Source organism: Leopardus geoffroyi, chromosome C3, assembly GCF_018350155.1.
Source record: "Leopardus geoffroyi isolate Oge1 chromosome C3, O.geoffroyi_Oge1_pat1.0, whole genome shotgun sequence".
Classification (NCBI taxonomy): Eukaryota; Metazoa; Chordata; class Mammalia; order Carnivora; family Felidae; genus Leopardus; species Leopardus geoffroyi.
Genome location: NC_059338.1, coordinates 41,863,245 through 41,880,418, shown reverse-complemented (window position 1 = coordinate 41,880,418; position 17,174 = coordinate 41,863,245). Strand labels below are relative to the sequence as shown.

Here is a 17,174-nt window from a genome sequence, read left to right as displayed (position 1 = left end):
ATGCTTTTTAAATTTTATTTTTTGTTATTTTTTTAATGTTTATTTATTTATTTTGAGAGAGAGAGAGAGAATGCAGGTGAGCAGGAGAGGGGCGGAGAGAGGGGAAGAGAGAGAATCCCAAGCAGGTTCTGCACTGTCAGAGAACCTTGAGATCACGACCTGAGCCGAGACCAAGAGTTGGGTGCTTAAATGACTGAGCCATCCAGGTGCCCCTTAAACCTTTTCTTTTTCTTTTTTTTTTTCATTTTTTTTTTGGTAGTGAATATATTTAAAGTACAATTATCGTACACTTTTTCTCCCAACTGGATTGTAAGTTCCTAGAGTACAGAAATACCTATACTTCATTTGTCCCCCACAGTGTTGACAAGTATCTGTCAGATAAATACATCAGTGAACTGGGGGGCGGCTCAGTTGGTTGAGCATCTGACTATTGATTTCTGCATGGGGCCTGCTTGGGATTCTCTTTCTCTCTGCCCCTCTCTCCAGCTCATGCTCTCTTTCTCTATCTCTCTCTCTCTTAAAAAAATATACCTTGGGGCACCTGGGTGGCTCAGTCGGTCAAGCATCCAACTTTGGCTCAGGTCATGATCTCACAGTTCATGGGTTTGAGCCCCACGTTGGGCTCTGTGCTGACAGGTCAGAGCCTGGAGCCTGCTTCGGATTCTGTGTCTCCCTCTCTCCCTGCCCCTCCCTTGCTCTCACTCTCTCTTTCAAAAAGAAATAAACATTAAAACTTTTTTTAATTAAAAAAATACATTAGTAAACTGATATTTTTATTTTATTTGACCATAAAAGCTTTATCCTCAGTGATATTTTCCTATGTTACTTCCATTGTGGTTTTGGTCAGCTGACCTGGCAAGCAGAGGAATTAATTTGTTTGTTTAAGAAAGTAATTTTAAGGGCACCTGGGTGGCTCAGTACGTTAAGCAACCGACTTCAGCTCAGGTCGTGACCTTACAGTTTATGGGTTCAAGCCCCGCGTCTGGCTCTGTGCTGACAGCTCAGATCCTGGAGCCTGCTTTGGATTTTGGGTCTCCCTCTCTCTCTGCCCCTCCCTTGTTCACACTCTGTCTGTCTGTCTGTCTGTCTCTCTCTCTCCCTCTCTCAAAAATAAATTAAAAAAAAAACATTAAAAAAAAAAGAAACTAATTTTAGAAGAGACACTCAGTTGTGCTCAGGTTGTATTTATAGGAAGCAACCTTTGAAACTTTCAATAAATATCATCAATTAACTCCCTCCTCCCCTGCAAGCTTTATTGGAGCTTGCTCATGAAATATAGGAATCCACTGACACACAGGCTTGTGTCATGGAAACTCGATCAAGGCAGAAGGGCCCAAAAGTGACCCTAACCACAGACAGGCCCATCAGGCGACCCACCTCAAAATATCCACAGTCCCTAACTAACCAATGGGTTACTTATAACCAGGCACAGTTACGGAAAAAGGGAAAATTCCGTAAGTCGCCATACCTCCTCATCTTCCCTCCTATAAAACAGCCCCCACCAACTGTGTCATCGTTGCTAACGGCCTCTCCTCTGCTCTTGTGCCCGCTGCTCCCTTATGGTATATTCAGTAAACATCCATCTCCTTTGTTGTGCCCTGGGTGAGTCCTTTCACTGCCAGCACCACCGGCTTCCACCCAGTCGGTGCCCCCATCTGATCCGACAGGCAACACATTAAGTAGTATTGAAAAGTGGCTGACAAATGATACACATTTAGTAAGGGTTGCTAATGTATTTGGATCAGCTCCCCTAATAATTTTACCTCAAATGAAAAAGAGAAGTCAAGCTCTTTGGGGCGCCTGGGTGGCTGAGTCTTGATTTGGGCTCAGGTCATGATCTCGTTGATTATGGGATTGAGCCCCACATCGGGTTCTGTACTGAGTGTGGAGTCTGCTTAAGATTCTCTCTCTTCTCGGGGCGCCTGGGTGGCACAGTCGGTTAAGCGTCCGACTTCAGCCAGGTTGTTGAAAAAAAAATTAAAAAAAAAAAAAAAAAAAAGATTCTCTCTCTTCTCTCTCCCTCCCTCAGCCTCACCTGTTTGTATGCCGAAGTGCTCACTCGCTCTCTCTCTCACAAAAAAAAAAAAAAAAAACAACAGTCCAGCTCTAAGAATAAGATCCAAGTGGGGGACAGCAATCATGCTTCAGGCAGCAAAGCTGGTCATTGGGAGATTAGTGTATGACTTTCCCTTGAAGGGCTCTCTCTCTTTTTGAATGACAGATCATGGCCCTCTTGGAAAAGTGCTCTGCCGCATTCTTATTTATTTTTTTTTAACGTTTATTTATTTTTGAGACAGAGACAGAGCATGAACGGGGGAGGGTCAGAGAGAGGGAGACACAGAATCCGAAACAGCCTCCAGGCTCTGAGCTGTCAGCACAGAGCCCCACGCGGGGCTCAAACTCATGGACCGCGAGATCATGACTTGAGCAGAAGTCAGGCGCTTAACCGACTGAGCCACCCAGGCGCCCCTGCCACATTCTTATTGATAAGCTTTCAAAAAAGAAAAGAGCAGTGGGGAAGAAAGGAGGGGCCAGTGGGAGCCCAGACACCTTCACGGGCAGATGGGGACTTGCTCCCTTTGACTCGGGGGCAGTCTGGTTTATTGAATTTCAGTTCTGAAGATATCCTGTATGGTTGCCTGGTACTTCTGGTCTGCTCCCTCAATATTCTTTTCTCCTTCTCTTACACGTTTCCCTCAACACCTCCCTCCATCGGATCTGCTGGAACGCCCCCTTTCCTTACTTTACTTGAAAAAAAAATGTATTACATTGTCAAATAAATCAGTGTTCAACTGGTGTACTTGAGAATAGCTGAAAAAGCCTTTTGTCTCTGGACAGAAGATGCTTAGAAAAATCTTACCCCATTATCTTCCAGGTAATTTGTCTTTTAAACACCTTTCTTCCATAGAGAAAATTGCAAATGGCAGTGAAAAGAGAGATGGTTCATTTAGAAGACACAGTGATAGTATAACAGTATTTTCTTAGGGTATTAATTACTGAACCTGTAATCGCTAAACTTAAATCACATAAGATGGAAGGTATGAAACTTTTTTTGAAAAGAAGCTTTGCACCTATCTCATTCCCCCAAATAGCCATCTCTAATGATTCCCTCAAGTACTGTAGGAAAGACCTGCCATTTACAAAATGCTTTTGCTTATATTTTCTTATTTGGTCATTATGCATTAAGCACAATGGGCATTCCCCCTCATTTTCTTTTTAATTTTTTTTTTTCAACGTTTATTTATTTTTGGGACAGAGAGAGACAGAGCATGAACGGGGGAGGGGCAGAGAGAGAGGGAGACACAGAATCGGAAACAGGCTCCAGGCTCTGAGCCATCAGCCCAGAGCCTGACGCGGGGCTCGAACTCACGGACCGCGAGATCGTGACCTGGCTGAAGTCGGACGCTTAACCGACTGCGCCACCCAGGCGCCCCAATTCCCCCTCATTTTCTAAATGCAGATGCCCAGACAAGGTTAGGTGACCTACTCAAGGTCACCCAGCTCCCTGCTGCTCAGTGGCTCCCTGCTAGTTCTCTGCATGCTCCCATCTCCGTGCTGCATGCTGTTGTTTAAAACAAAATGGAAAACAACGTATTACTCCTGGCACTATCTTGGGGCTAGGTTATACTTGGCCTAGCTTTGCACCTAGGCACCCTTTGAAATGTGATTCTGAGCTGCGAAAAGGGCTATTTTAATACCCCCGGAGTGAGGCTTAGTTGAATTTTTCCTAGTATGTGCCTGTGACTAAGAGAACACAATGTCTCAAGTGGTTGTTCCTTCAGCACTTTGGTAACATTTGTTTTGCTAAAATCATGAAGTGACAATTACTCTCCTTTCTAAACACACTGGAAATGTATAGTCACCATTTCAGAAAGGGGGGTGGGTCACAAATTATTTTTAAAAGATGATACATAAAGAAGAACTTCCCATAAGTTTTGGGTTAGAGGCAGCTAATATTCCTCAATAGAAAACACTGTGAAAAACAACAACATTTTCAGTAGAAAATACCAGAAAAGCAAAAAATCTTCCCACTGAACATCTTGGAGGTGGAACTACCTCGCCACCTTTAACACATACCCAGAAATTCCCAAATGCAGGATCCCAAATGCAGGATCCCAAATGCAGGAGGGCACTGCACCTTAAAACACACCCCACCCCCACAGCAACTGCCAATGTACCGTCACAAAGCCATTTGTGTAGGTAATGTTACCAGGATTAGTTTCCTCAGAGACATTTCCTGGCTCCAAATAGCTTTAAAGGATTTTAAAACAGCATAAAAGTTGGTGATCAATTATGACAAAGCAAACTGGCTGCTGACACTGTGCTTAGTAATTGAGGTAAGGTTTGACCAGGTTATTTTCAGGATTTCCAAAGAACAGACTTCTGTACAACAGCATTAAATAAATGGAGTTTCCAGCAAGCAAGGGTGAGAATTTTGTCGAGGTTCAAGTTCGTACCAGGCTCAGGAATTCTCACCTCCTCAGCGTCACTGGGCACTGACATCACAGGCATATTTTCTATACTGAGAATTTGGGTCTCGCTTTATTTTTGCAGTTTTTAAGAAAAGAAAAAGAAATAATAACCTGTTAGGTGCCCACTATTATGTAGCAGCTGTAAAGAAAGCCAAGGGGATGACTCATTGTCCCTTGAACACATCATGCACATTCCAGCCCCCGCATCTCTGCTCATGTGCTTCTCACGATGCCCTTGCCCCTCCTGGCCTGCTGAGGAAGGCTACGTGCCTGCAAGCATCATCTCTGGCTCAACTTGTCTTTCTTTCCCAGGTAGAGCAGTGCTGTGTGCCTCCTCTGAGCTTTTGTAGTCCTCACTGTTTGCAGGACACATATACAGCGTATCCTCTCTGGTATGGATAATTCTCTTTTTATTTCCTACCTCTGGAGATGGGCTGTAAATTTCATCAGTGAAGTGTATCTTTCTTCCATTCCTTTCTTTTGTTTAAGAAAAATTGCCCTGATAGTGTGCCTCATACCAAACAAGTACTCAAAGTAATCTCTTGATTGGTTCACGAATCCAAATCTCTCGGTGCTTGGAGGAGTATAGATTTAGTTTGGGTGGCAGAGTCCTTGGTTTTCACCATTGCCTGATTTAAGGTGTCTGTTGGACTGTGGATTCGTGTTGTTACAGTGTTTCAGAGCAAGGTCAGGGAGGGGAACCTCAGTGTTTTCATCATAACTCCATTTGAATGTGTGCTCCCTTATCTGTGGCTGTTATCCCAACCAGTGGCAAGGACATAATTAAAGAGCCACGAAGATTCAGGCAGGCTGAGTGTCCTGGCTTAACGGAGGGCCAAGCTCAGCTCCAAGAAGGCTAAGGAAATAAGAGGAAGAAGATACAGTTTCAGGTTAGGAAGAGTCCTCTCCTAGGGCCACCAAGAAAACACCTGGGAGATTCCGTGTAAGAGTTAAAGATCCTGTTGTTGCCTTTTCTATGGGGCTGGGTTCACCTGCTTCGAGAAGGAAGTGGGGAAAATGGATCCAAGTTCCTGGTATTAAATGAGGCTTTTCTGTAGAAGAGCTGACGAAGCAGAGAAATTGGGAGGAGGGGAGTAGAGACAGCAGAAAGTTATCTAGAAGAGCAGTGAGGGGGGACAATGGAGTGGAAAGGAGATCAGAGTGGATGTGAACTTATCTCAGGAGAGGGAGTGTTGTTGTTGGGAGAGAGCTGTTGGGGAAAGGATTCAATTGCATGGACAAAAATGTGAGGGAAATTTTTACCTGACTCCACAGAAAGCTTTGCTGAGTTAAGGGGCGAGTAATAGATTTGAATTCTGACGGCCTAAGGCTATGTGCACAATCCGGCTATGCAAGGAGGCAGCAAATGCCTCAGTGTAGAGCATGGACCTGTGTTCAAATCTCAGCTATGTGTCCCTGGCCAGGTTACTGTTTCTGAGCCTCCGTTTCCTCATCTGTAAAATAAATGTGTCTCCTGCAGTGTTGTTGGGAGTATTAAATGAGATCATGTAAACGGTGGGTGAAGTCCCTGGCATTTAGTAAATGGTAGTGCCATCTGTATATGGGATGGAACAGAAGGATGGCATATTTCATGATCTCTTTTTTAAGCAAACCCTGGCTTTGGGGCACCCTGAGAGTGCCAAGGAGGGACCCAGAGAGAAATTCCTTGTGGAGGGAATGGCCAATGCAATTCTAGGAATAATGATGGCTAATGTTGCATTTGAAATGATTTCCTGCCCCAGGCTCTAATAGCTCTGTCTGCCCTCATCCGCCACAGCCTCTTCAGAAAACTCTGTTATGTGCAACTGCTTTGTGTTAGTGGTGTTTAGCAACAGAAAGGAGACAGGTCATTTGGCTACCTCCAGTGGGAAGGTAGAAAGCAAGCAGCAAGGACCGAGCAGGAAGCTGGAGTTCACAGCCAGAGGTGGTGGATTCATTAAGGAGCGTAGTAATGCCACAGTGAGTATCAAAGGAAAGAGCAGCCTCAGAAGGGAAGCAGGCTTGATAACGTCCAGGTTACACTAATACATGCGTAACTGCCCCTGGAAGAAATCGGGAAACACCTCTAGTTATTGAACTAACCAACCCAGAGCCAAGAGCTGATATGAATGAAGTCTTTCTTGGGCCCTCTGCTATCACTTACTGATTAAGTTAGGTCAAGCTGACTCACCTGGAGTGGCTCTAGCACATTCTAGTTAATCTGGACCCACTAAATTTGCACAGCCAGCATCTCTGAGTGTCGGTTTTAACTCCAGGCACTCCTTTCTCTCCTCTGTGCCACAGGAAGGTTTCCCCAGGTCGCCAGCCTCAGGGACAGACAGCATGCAAATGAGGAATAGCACAAAAATGGTTTGGCTCCAAATGGGGAAGGCCTTCTAGGATGGCTCACAACTGCTGTCATGTTGTGCTCACCATGGCAGTGACTCTCCCATAATTCTTGGGACCCCTCAGATAATCGCCCCGGCCACCAGAGGCCATAGCCCTTACCCACTGGCTAGCCTTCACGGCAGTCCCCTTACACACACAGGTTTCCTTTGCCTCGGGCAGGCTATTCTTAAGCTCTAACTCCTTCCCACGGTACTGTTGAGCCTCCCCACATTGCCCATGACGTCCTCTTGACAGTAAGCAGCCCTGTCAAGGGCAATAGCTGAACTGCCGCCACTCATCATTTCCTATCTCTTTAAATAACTCCTGTTCACCCACGCAAGTGGCTTCACTGCCATTTGCAAGCATCTGCTGTAAGTTTCCAGAATTTCTCCAGACCATCCATCCCTCACGCGCTCACTTTGCTACTCGTTTGTTATTCCTAGCTTTCCTATCAGTGACCACACCCTTCCTACCAGCTTCCTCCTCCCCAGTCTGGTTCTGTCCCCAAGCTTTTGTCCTTCACTTTGGAACCAATTGTGCTGGCTTCCAACCCCTTCACTCCTCTGGACAGAATCCAGGTTTTCATCTGCCTCAGATACCTATAGCCTCACTAAGACCTTTAACACTCCAAGCAGGGAAAAAATATATAAACCATAATGTTAAAGTTATAAACCAGGAAATAAATATAAATGCCAACACATTAGATGATGGTTATTAAAAAGACTTTTCTGAGGGGCACCTGGGTGGCTCAGTCGGTTAAGCATCCGACTTCTGCTCAGGTCATGATCTCACGGTCTGTGAGTTGGAGCCCCGCGTCGGGCTCTGTGCTGACAGCTCAGAGCCTGGAGGCTGTTTCGGATTCTGTGTCTCCCTCTCTCTCTCTCTGACTCTCCCCCGTTCATACTCTGTCTCTCTCTGTCTCAAAAATAAATAAACATTAAAAAAAATTACAAAAAAAAAAAAAAAAGATTGTTCTGAACTGTCAAATGTTTCTCCTGCCCAAATGTTCTGAAGGCCCAATTTGCTGGCACTCGGAGTCTGCCTGATGGTGAAGCACATGTGCTCCCCCCCACTCCCACCCCACACCTGGTGGCTTGCCCCCCAGCTTGCTTCTAGCTCCTTCCCTCCATAAAATGGCCTCTTCTCATTTCTCCCCATCCCCATCCATCCCGGTGTGTGTATCTGTTTTGTCTCTTTAACGCACTCTCAATGAATTGATTGCTACTTATTGCTTTTTCAACAAAGATGACTAAAACGTCAAGCGATAAGCACTGCACTAGAGATATGTGTTGATTCTACCCAACAGTCACTCCCTCCTGTAGCCAGGTCCAGGAGGTGACCGCAGGGACCAGGAGAAAAATTTAAGCAACAGGCTGTAACAATTGTTCTGACCCTGAGCAAATTTACGTGGGTCACCAGAACATCCATCATTTCTCACTGCAAGTGTTTTTTAATGCCAGTAGCGATGGTTATGCATAATTTATTATCTAATTGACTTGACCGAAAAGGCCACGAGAGAAATAACAAGCATACCCAGAAGGACCCCCCTCCCTCCCTCCTGTCCTGCCTGTGTTCTTTTGCCTTATTTCTTTTTTATTTTTTGTATCAAAAGTGCATTTAAAATGGGTTTGCTTTTTATCTGTAACTCAAAATCTTTATCTCATGACCTCATTTTTTTGGCACAACCCTCCCTAAGCTCCTTCTCAGACCTTCTCTGAACCGAGCCATATGTGGCTCTGCCTTTATTTCAACTGCAAGCAGTTTCTCAGAATAGTATCATTAGCGAGGAGGACCCCTCTCTGCCAGGGAACCCGGGATGGTGTCTGCTCGCCTCGGCAATGCAGCCCTTCCGGAACTTCAACTTTGCCTTTCAAAATATTTTGTGTACAAGCTCTCTGTACTCTTGGCCTACCCCCTTGTTTTCCTTCCAGGTCTCAGTGACCGATCTGCTTTCCCCTTAATTTACTCATTTACTTCATTTTATGTCTTCTAACCTGGATACTTTCAGAGCAGTGTCTCCAGACTTTTCTCCTTGCTCATCACTGTTTGCTCCATGATAGACATAGGTGCTACAGGAGGTGAGGGGAGCCAGCCCATCTAATATTTCGGAGATGATTTAGAGATTTTACTCAAGAAGAGATATTAAGGAGGGTCTCAAGATGGACAGTGTGGGTGAAGAGCAGGTGGAAGAAACAAAGCCTCTGTGAATGAGGATTATATTCATTTTCTTGTGGCTGCTGTAGCAAAGTACCACAAACTGGGTGGCTTAAAACAATAAAAATTTATTGCCTCAGTTCTGGATGATACAAGTCCAAAATCAAGATCGTAGGGTCATGCTCCCTCTGAAACCTGCAGAGGGGAATTCTTCCTCACCTCTTTCAGCTTCTGCTGGTTTCCAAGCATTCCTTGGCTTGTAGCCTCATCACTCAAGTTTTCTGCCTTCCTTACTTGTCACACAATATGCTATTTGTATGTCTTTGTGTCCATATGACCATCCTTCAAGGACACCAGTCATACTGGAGTAGGGGCCAGGCCTACTCCAGTATGAACTCATCTTAACCAGTGATATCTGTCACCACCCCAAGTTCAAATAAGGTCACATTCTGAGGCTTTGGAGGTTCGGATCTCAATGTATCTTTTGGAGGAGGGACACAATTCAATGAGGAGCATGACCATTTGGAGAAAAGTCAGTGGTTCAGTTTGGCTGAGAAGTTGACTATGATTAGGGAGTAATGGGAGATGAAAACAATCTAGCAACTAAAATAATTGGAGAGTAAAACTGTGGACTTATTAGCTTAGTTTAATACTGAGAAATTCTCTCCATCTCTCATTCCAGTCCAGCACCTTACAATTTTTGCAACTGGTCAAAAGAAAGAGAGCTACCATGCAGGTAAGCCAATAATGTCTTCTCTATCTCTCTGTTGTTCCTTTGTTTATTAATCCAGTAGTATTTATTGAGCCCCATGTGTGAGGAACCATCCCAGACGATGGTTCGGTGGCAAACAAGACAAACCTAACTTCTGCTCTTCTGGAAACACAACTCAAAGTGTGATCTTACTAATCTCTACCTATGACCTTTTTCATCAACATGTAAAAATGTTTAAAAGGAATTCCAAGGTAGAAAAATTAAAAATGGGCAGGTGGCAAAATGCAAAACAAAGCAGGAAATCGTTTTAAAAGTAGAAAATAAGTAAATACACCCCAGGTAGGTGGCAAGCATGTGCAAAGCTCTTTCTATGTCAAGGCCAATGGCCTTAACGTATTATAAGGTATCAGATAACTAATTCCTCCAAACTGCTGAGGCATGCTTGTCATTCCCATATTGAAAACTGGAAATCTTCAACTGCCCCTCCTGGAAGGTGACAATGTAACACACTGCCCAATACTCAGCCACCTGCTGAAGTTTAAAAGGCACAGTGGGAAATACATAGCTATTTCTTCCATACATTAGGAATAATTGGACCATGCCTGGACAAGCGCAATGAGTTGGATGCAAGCCTTCAATTCTAATCTGGCAGCACACTTGTTGATAAATTGCAAAACGTCTCCTGGTTTCCATGGAAAAAAAGGAAGGTACTGTGGACATGCGACTCAGTGCAATTATGTTCACTATAGTTAATATTTTCCATAAACTACAGATGGTCTCTGGATTGGGCAATATTTGCAGAAATTATATTATAATACTATCAAATACTACATAGAATGAACTTTCAAAGGAATAATGTACGAGGCAACAGCACATCTCTTATCATTCAGCAAGTGACCTTACCTGGCAGGGTTTTTTTTTTTTTTTTCATTTAATAGTATGTTTTCACAAAAGGTAGGGAAGAAGAAGAAAAGAAAAAAAAAAAAAACAACCAGTAAGATAGTGAATGTCATTTGAGATATTCACAAATAGTCTGGCATTCATCTCTTTCTAAGAACATAGTAGGACTGTATTTCTCTGCCCCCTTTCAAGTTAGGTATGACCATTTAACTTACTTTGGCTGATGAAATGGGTACAGAAGTGACGTCATTCCTTACTGAAACCTTTCAGAACCAGTGCACAGTTTGTTACATTCTCCTATTTTGCTGCTTTAGAGGTTGTGGAAGTAAGTGTCAAGGTGAGTCCTCTCAGGATGGCTCTCTTGATGACACTGATGAGCAGAGAAACAGAGTGTGGGTGAAATCACAGATTTATAGGATTAAGACATTGAAGCTTAGGTTTTTTTATTACTGCCACATAACCTATCCTGTTCTGATTGAAATCAGCAGCAAATTCTTCGTGTCCATTTCTACTAACTAACTAGTCAACACCTTTAGTGTTAATGGGGGAGAGTTCTCAGATGGTTGGATGGTGCCCCCTAAAGGGAATTCTTTTGGGTGTGCACCTGTCAGGGTGGATCTGTCAGGGAGACCAAGGTTGGGCTCCAGATAGATTGTAAGGCTTTAGTAGGAAGATACTAGAATACGTTTATTTTAATTACTCAGTTGTAATAAATGCTTTGGATAACTATGAAATATTTCAATATGATATGATTTCAATGTGATTTTATTCTAGTCAATACTCAGCAGTGAAGTTCCAAGAATATTATGATGAACAAAGGGACAAAGGAAAAAGATGGAAAACCATAGTCAACAGAATATCATGTTAATAGATGGACGTAGCCATTGACTTAATGTCAAATTCATCCATCTCTCTCTTTCCTATTCTTAACTCCCTTAGTTAAGTCAATCTAACCACCCATCTTCAATCCAGAATTCTACTCTTACACTTCTACAATGACTATCATAGCTACCTAAGATTACTTTTGGGACAAAGCAGGGTACAAATGGAGGCATAGACAATTCCTTTATCCTAGGGAACTGTGAGGTTTGCTTTACCATGGCTTTATCACTTCACCCCTAACTCCTTTTTCCCTCCCTGCCTCCTAATCAATTCCCTTTACCCCAAACCACTCTCTTGCAAGTGTGCTCTGATGGCTTTTGTCACATGGTTTCACTCATCTGCAAAGCCCTTCTTGCTCTTTTTTTCCTATTCAAATCTGACCATCCCTCAAGGCTCAGCTGCCATCTCCATGAAGTTCTGGAACTTCCTGATGTCTTTATTAGCATTCCTCTTTTCTAAATTCCTGTAGCAGTAACAGTCTGCAGTACATCATTTCGTTCTTAATTATATAATGGTTCACCCCTGTTTTGGGTGCCCCTCTTCTGTCCCCCAGTCACTTTTTGGGGTTGTGTGCAACTCAAGACTTCTCTCTCTCATCCTTTCTTTCTCTGTCGTATGTCTTTTCATAAAAAACACCCTGCACCATGCACAGAAACACAAAAATGAAACAGGCCTTCCTATTAAAAACAAAAGAGCATGACAACTCAATGTAACCCAAATAATTCAAATAGTACCTTCACTTATGATTGATAACATGCCCTTCTGAAAAGTAAGGTCTATGTAAGATGACTATTACACGGAAGCTATTTTGCTGTGCAGAAGCTAGCAAAGGACAGATTACATATTTAAGATAAAATATTACATGTGGACTTCATGTAGACTTTCATCTTCTTGATATTTTATATGAAATTGAGATTCTTTGAATCATTTACAAAACATGTCAATTAAAAAGAGATTTCAGGAACTTTTGCTAATGTGTTAGGCTTTTGGTTTTACCAAGCACAAATGTAGGCTCAATGCCTTTTTCTTTTCCTTTTCAAATATTTTATTTACTTTTTGAGATAGAGTGTAAGCAGGGGAGGGGAAAAGTAAGGTCTATGTAAGATGACTATTACACGGAAGTTATTTTACTGTGGAGAAGCTAGCAAAGGACAAATTACATATTTAAGATAAAATATTACATGTGGACTTCATTTTCATCTTCTTGATATTTTATATGAAATTGAGATTCTTTGAATCATTTACAAAACATGTCAATTAAAAAGAGATTTCAGGAACTTTTGCTAATGTGTTAGGCTTTTGGTTTTACCAAGCACAAATGTAGGCTCAATGCCTTTTTTTTTTTTCTTTTCAAATATTTTATTTACTTTTTGAGATAGAGTGTAAGCAGGGGAGGGGCAGAGAGAGAGAAGGGGACAGAGGACCCAAAGCTGGCTGACAGCAGCGAGCCTGATGTGGGGCTTGAACTCACGAAATGAACCACGAGATCATGACCTGAGCCCAAGTAGGATGCTCAACCAATTGAGCCAAGCAGATGCCCCGGTTCAATGCCTTTTTTAAAAAAAAGTTTTATTTTATTTATTTATGTATTTATGTATTTATTTATTTTGAGAGAGAGAAAGGGAGAATGCGTGTGTGAGCTGGTGGGGGGGGGGGCAGAGAGACAGGGAGAGAAAGAATCAGAAGCAGGCTCTGTTATCAGTGCAGTTCTCGAATTCGAGAACTGTGAGATCATGACCTGAGTCAGAATCAAGAGTCAGATATTTAACAGACTGAGCCACCCAGATGCCCCAGGCTCAATGCCTTTGATGATTCTATATACCTGTACACTCATAGAATCAGAAATGGTAATTAGCATGTGGTCAGTTGTCAATAAATTCTTGTTGATTATTCACCTTCACTATAAAGTGCTTTGATTTTTTTTTGACAAAGCCTTTTGGACCTGAGCTCTGGCTTTCATATGCTAATATATGTATAATACATACATATCCATGTATTTTAGTTTTAAGTGATTTGAATGTATGTGTGTACTTAAAGCCTTTTTGGCAAAACTAGGAAGAATTGAATACAGAGGACTACATGTTAGTTGTCACTTGTTAATTTTCTTAAGTATGAGAATGGCATTATGCTTTTATAATAGCATTTTCTTATTTTTAGAAGATACATACGATAATACTTAGGTTTTGAAGTACCGTGATATGTGTAACTGGTTTTCAAATGGTTCATCAGAAAATTATAGGTAGGTAGATAGATAAAGCAAATATGGAAAAATGTTAACAATTGTTGAATTCAGGGGATAGACAGTTGGGTCATTCTTTACTATTCTTACAATTTTTCTGTATATTTGAAAATGTTAATAATAAACAATTGATTAAAGAAAACTTGCTATCATGAGAAAAATCAGAAGCAGGAACATTAATATTCAGACAATTATAATAGCCAGTGACATGGATGTGCATACATGAATTGTGTGACGGAATCTCTGTTACTAAGGTTTATCATGCTGTTATTTCTGAGCAATACTTGATGCATTCTAATAAATAGATGTTACTATTTGCTTGACCCATCTGGGGGATCAGGAATAGAGGTTTAATTCTACAGTCAAAACAATGGCTTAAAGGTATACACAGTCATTTGACATTTCAAGAGATGGAAGTTAAAAACTTATAATCAGGCTTCAATCAGAAAAATAAACGGGTAATTTAATTTTTAATATAAAGATGTTTTTGGAAAAAAATGACACATTGAAAACTACTTGAATGTTATTTTCTCTTTTTAAGGTAATATAAACAAAACTGGTTAATGTGATTATATCTGCCTGACCAGATTTTCTTGATGATAAAAACCATTCCTGGTTTTTTATTACTAATGTCTGATGAACTCTTGCAAGCATTTTTAAATGCCACAAAATTCATCAAAGTCATGATTTCTTCCAGGATGATGCTCAGCTGTGGATAATATCAACAACAATGGGATGAACAATTTTGATGAATGCAAACTGAAAGAAAATGCAGCATATGAAATTCACATTTTGGTATATTTTTATTTGCTAAGTCTTTTCAGCTTTAATAAACACATGTCAAGATATACCTACTAAATATTCTATCTTCTATTGTGCATTTTAGAATGTCAATTTTAAACTTAAAGTGCCCCCAAATATTTGGAAGAACAGGGTGAGGTGCAATAACTTTTTTTTTTTTTCAAGAAAAGAAAATCCAGCAACAAAAACAACAACCAACAACAATAAAGAGGGGGTAATGACGTAGATTCAGAGCTAAGCTTATCTCACTCTACACTGTATAACCTCTATTTCTTACTGTGACATTCAGAATAATAAGTGTACTCATTAGGACATTTTTAACCAAGCACATCTTAACAAAGTCTGTTTTCCTCTTCATTCGCAGTTCTTGGGTTCTAAGTCTAAAGAAGAAACACCATTAGGATTTGGCTTCTGTTCAATATAAAGATATAATTACATAAAAAATTGCTCCATTCCTTCTGCAAGGTGGGTGTCTTTCCCAAACACGAAGACAAAGATACACTAGCAAACCTCTGACCGGCAGAAAACAAACCTGGCTCTATGTTGCCATCATGTGGTCAATATCTATATTACACCTTCACTCCACCGGTGCCGCGCAAGATGGCAGCCACCTGGAATCTTAAACCACCTAGAGTAGTGTCAGTGAGTCAAACCCACAGGCCTCATTTTTCATATAAAGAAACTACATTTTATGGAGGTGCAGTGTGTTAGTTATGTTTTTGTTTTCTTTTTTTTTTTTTTTTTTTTTAAGATTTTTTTTTTTTCAACGTTTATTTATTTTTAGGACAGAGAGAGACAGAGCATGAACGGGGGAGGGGCAGAGAGAGAGGGAGACACAGAATCGGAAACAGGCTCCAGGCTCTGAGCCATCAGCCCAGAGCCTGACGCGGGGCTCGAACTCACCGACCGCGAGATCGTGACCTGGCTGAAGTCGGACGCTTAACCGACTGCGCCACCCAGGCGCCCCTGTTTTTGTTTTCTTAACCCTTTATTCTTCAACCTAGTAACTGTACCCAGAAAAAGATAACATTAACGAGATGGATACAAAAATGTTTAGTTTCTTAGTTCCAAGTTCAGTGATTCCTTCCTTAAAGATCTTTACCTTTAAGGCACCTACACATAGTTCACATTAATTTCTGCCAATTGACTAATAGCTCCCTTTTAATTTAATGAATACTGAGCACCGTGTGTTTTAGTAGATATAAAAGGCCCAGACTATAGCATTGTGTGTCAACTATATTTCAGCAAAAATACGTACATACATACATTTTAGGAGATCTGTGTGTTAGATCCACTTGGTCATCCACCTAAATATATCAGGCCTCATGCAAGTCACTCGATGTTTAAAGGGCTCCTTCCTCCTCTGCTCAACAAAGGACTTTTATGGGGGAGAATATCCAGCAAAAAAATCCTATCATTATTTTGTTTCAGTGTGCACCACGAGATTTAGTACTTAATTTTACTGTCTTATTTAATTTTATAATTTTTCTAATGAGTCCTAGTCTTGTTTCTACAACTAAAATTTAAGTTATTTGATTGCAAGAATGATAGCAGACTCTCTGGCCTGTGGACTGTATTACATTACCTGAAAGGTTAATAGTCTGCATTTAATAATTCAATGTCGATTAATTTTCAGCAAGTCAAAATAACAATGAAATTGTAAAACTATTTCACTACTTCACCTTCATATTATACTAATATATAATATGCAGCACCATTGATGTACTAGCTAATATATTAACAACAACAACAACCAAAATGTTTCAAATGTGGGCCAGAAGTGAGCCATCACTACCCGCTTACTTGAGCCCACTGATTCTCTATATTACTCTGTGGTTCATTTTATCAAGCACAGTAGAATCTCTTCAGGACTGATATCTAAGAGTATGCTAGGCTTTTATTATTTAATCCTATTTTGCTTTGCGGCAGATGATTCACCCTTGTATTTGAATTCATGTAATGCTAAGCAGCATTACACAAGGTTCTACCATTAAGTCAGTTTCTAAACCCACAAACACATCCCCCAGAAATCTCTGTTACTTACACTGAGTTAAGCCCATCCATTACCATCAGACAGCCTCTACTAGGGGGGAGGGGTCTCAAAATTAATCAAAGTTTTTTTAAATTTTTAGTAGGAAATATCTAACTTCCTGAGAACTTGAGGATGTGTTTTCGTTTGTTTGTTTGTTTGTTTCCATTAAATTTTACTCATCATACAGAATTCACAAGGACTCCATGGTCGGGGCAGTGATTTTCCTGTTGTGATTCCTGTATTTGAAGGTGGTCAAATGAACTTCAAAATTATGCAAATCAGATAATATAGTCTAATATCTCTCTCTATCTGCTTATCTGCCTATGTACTAGAGTCCCACTAATGTACTTAAGAGTTGGATTAGGGGTCCATAGGTGGCTCAGTAGGTTAAGCATCCAACTCTTGACTTCTGCTCAGGTCAGAATCTTGTGGTTTGGGGGAGAGAGACCTGAGTAGGGCTCTGTGCTGACAGTACTGAGTCTGCTTGGGATTCTCTCTCTCCCTCTCTCTCTCTCTGCCCCTCCCCTGCTTGCATGCTCGCACATGCTCTCTCTCTCTCTCTCTTCAAATAAACAAATCAACATTTTTAAAAAAGAGTTGCATTAAGGGCCATAG

General features: G+C 41.3%; 1 long non-coding RNA gene across 3 annotated transcripts in view; it reads left to right on the top strand.

Moving 5' to 3' along the window:
• Positions 1 to 14,585, top strand: part of LOC123586467 — a 44,919-nt gene extending 30,334 nt beyond the window's left edge. For all 3 annotated transcript variants that reach the window (XR_006706811.1, XR_006706809.1, XR_006706810.1), the window contains exons 2-4: positions 9,676 to 9,729; positions 10,291 to 10,412; positions 14,424 to 14,585. This is a non-coding gene — a long non-coding RNA (uncharacterized LOC123586467). The remainder of the gene's footprint in view (positions 1 to 9,675; positions 9,730 to 10,290; positions 10,413 to 14,423) is intronic.
• The last annotated feature ends 2,589 nt before the right edge of the window (positions 14,586 to 17,174 follow it).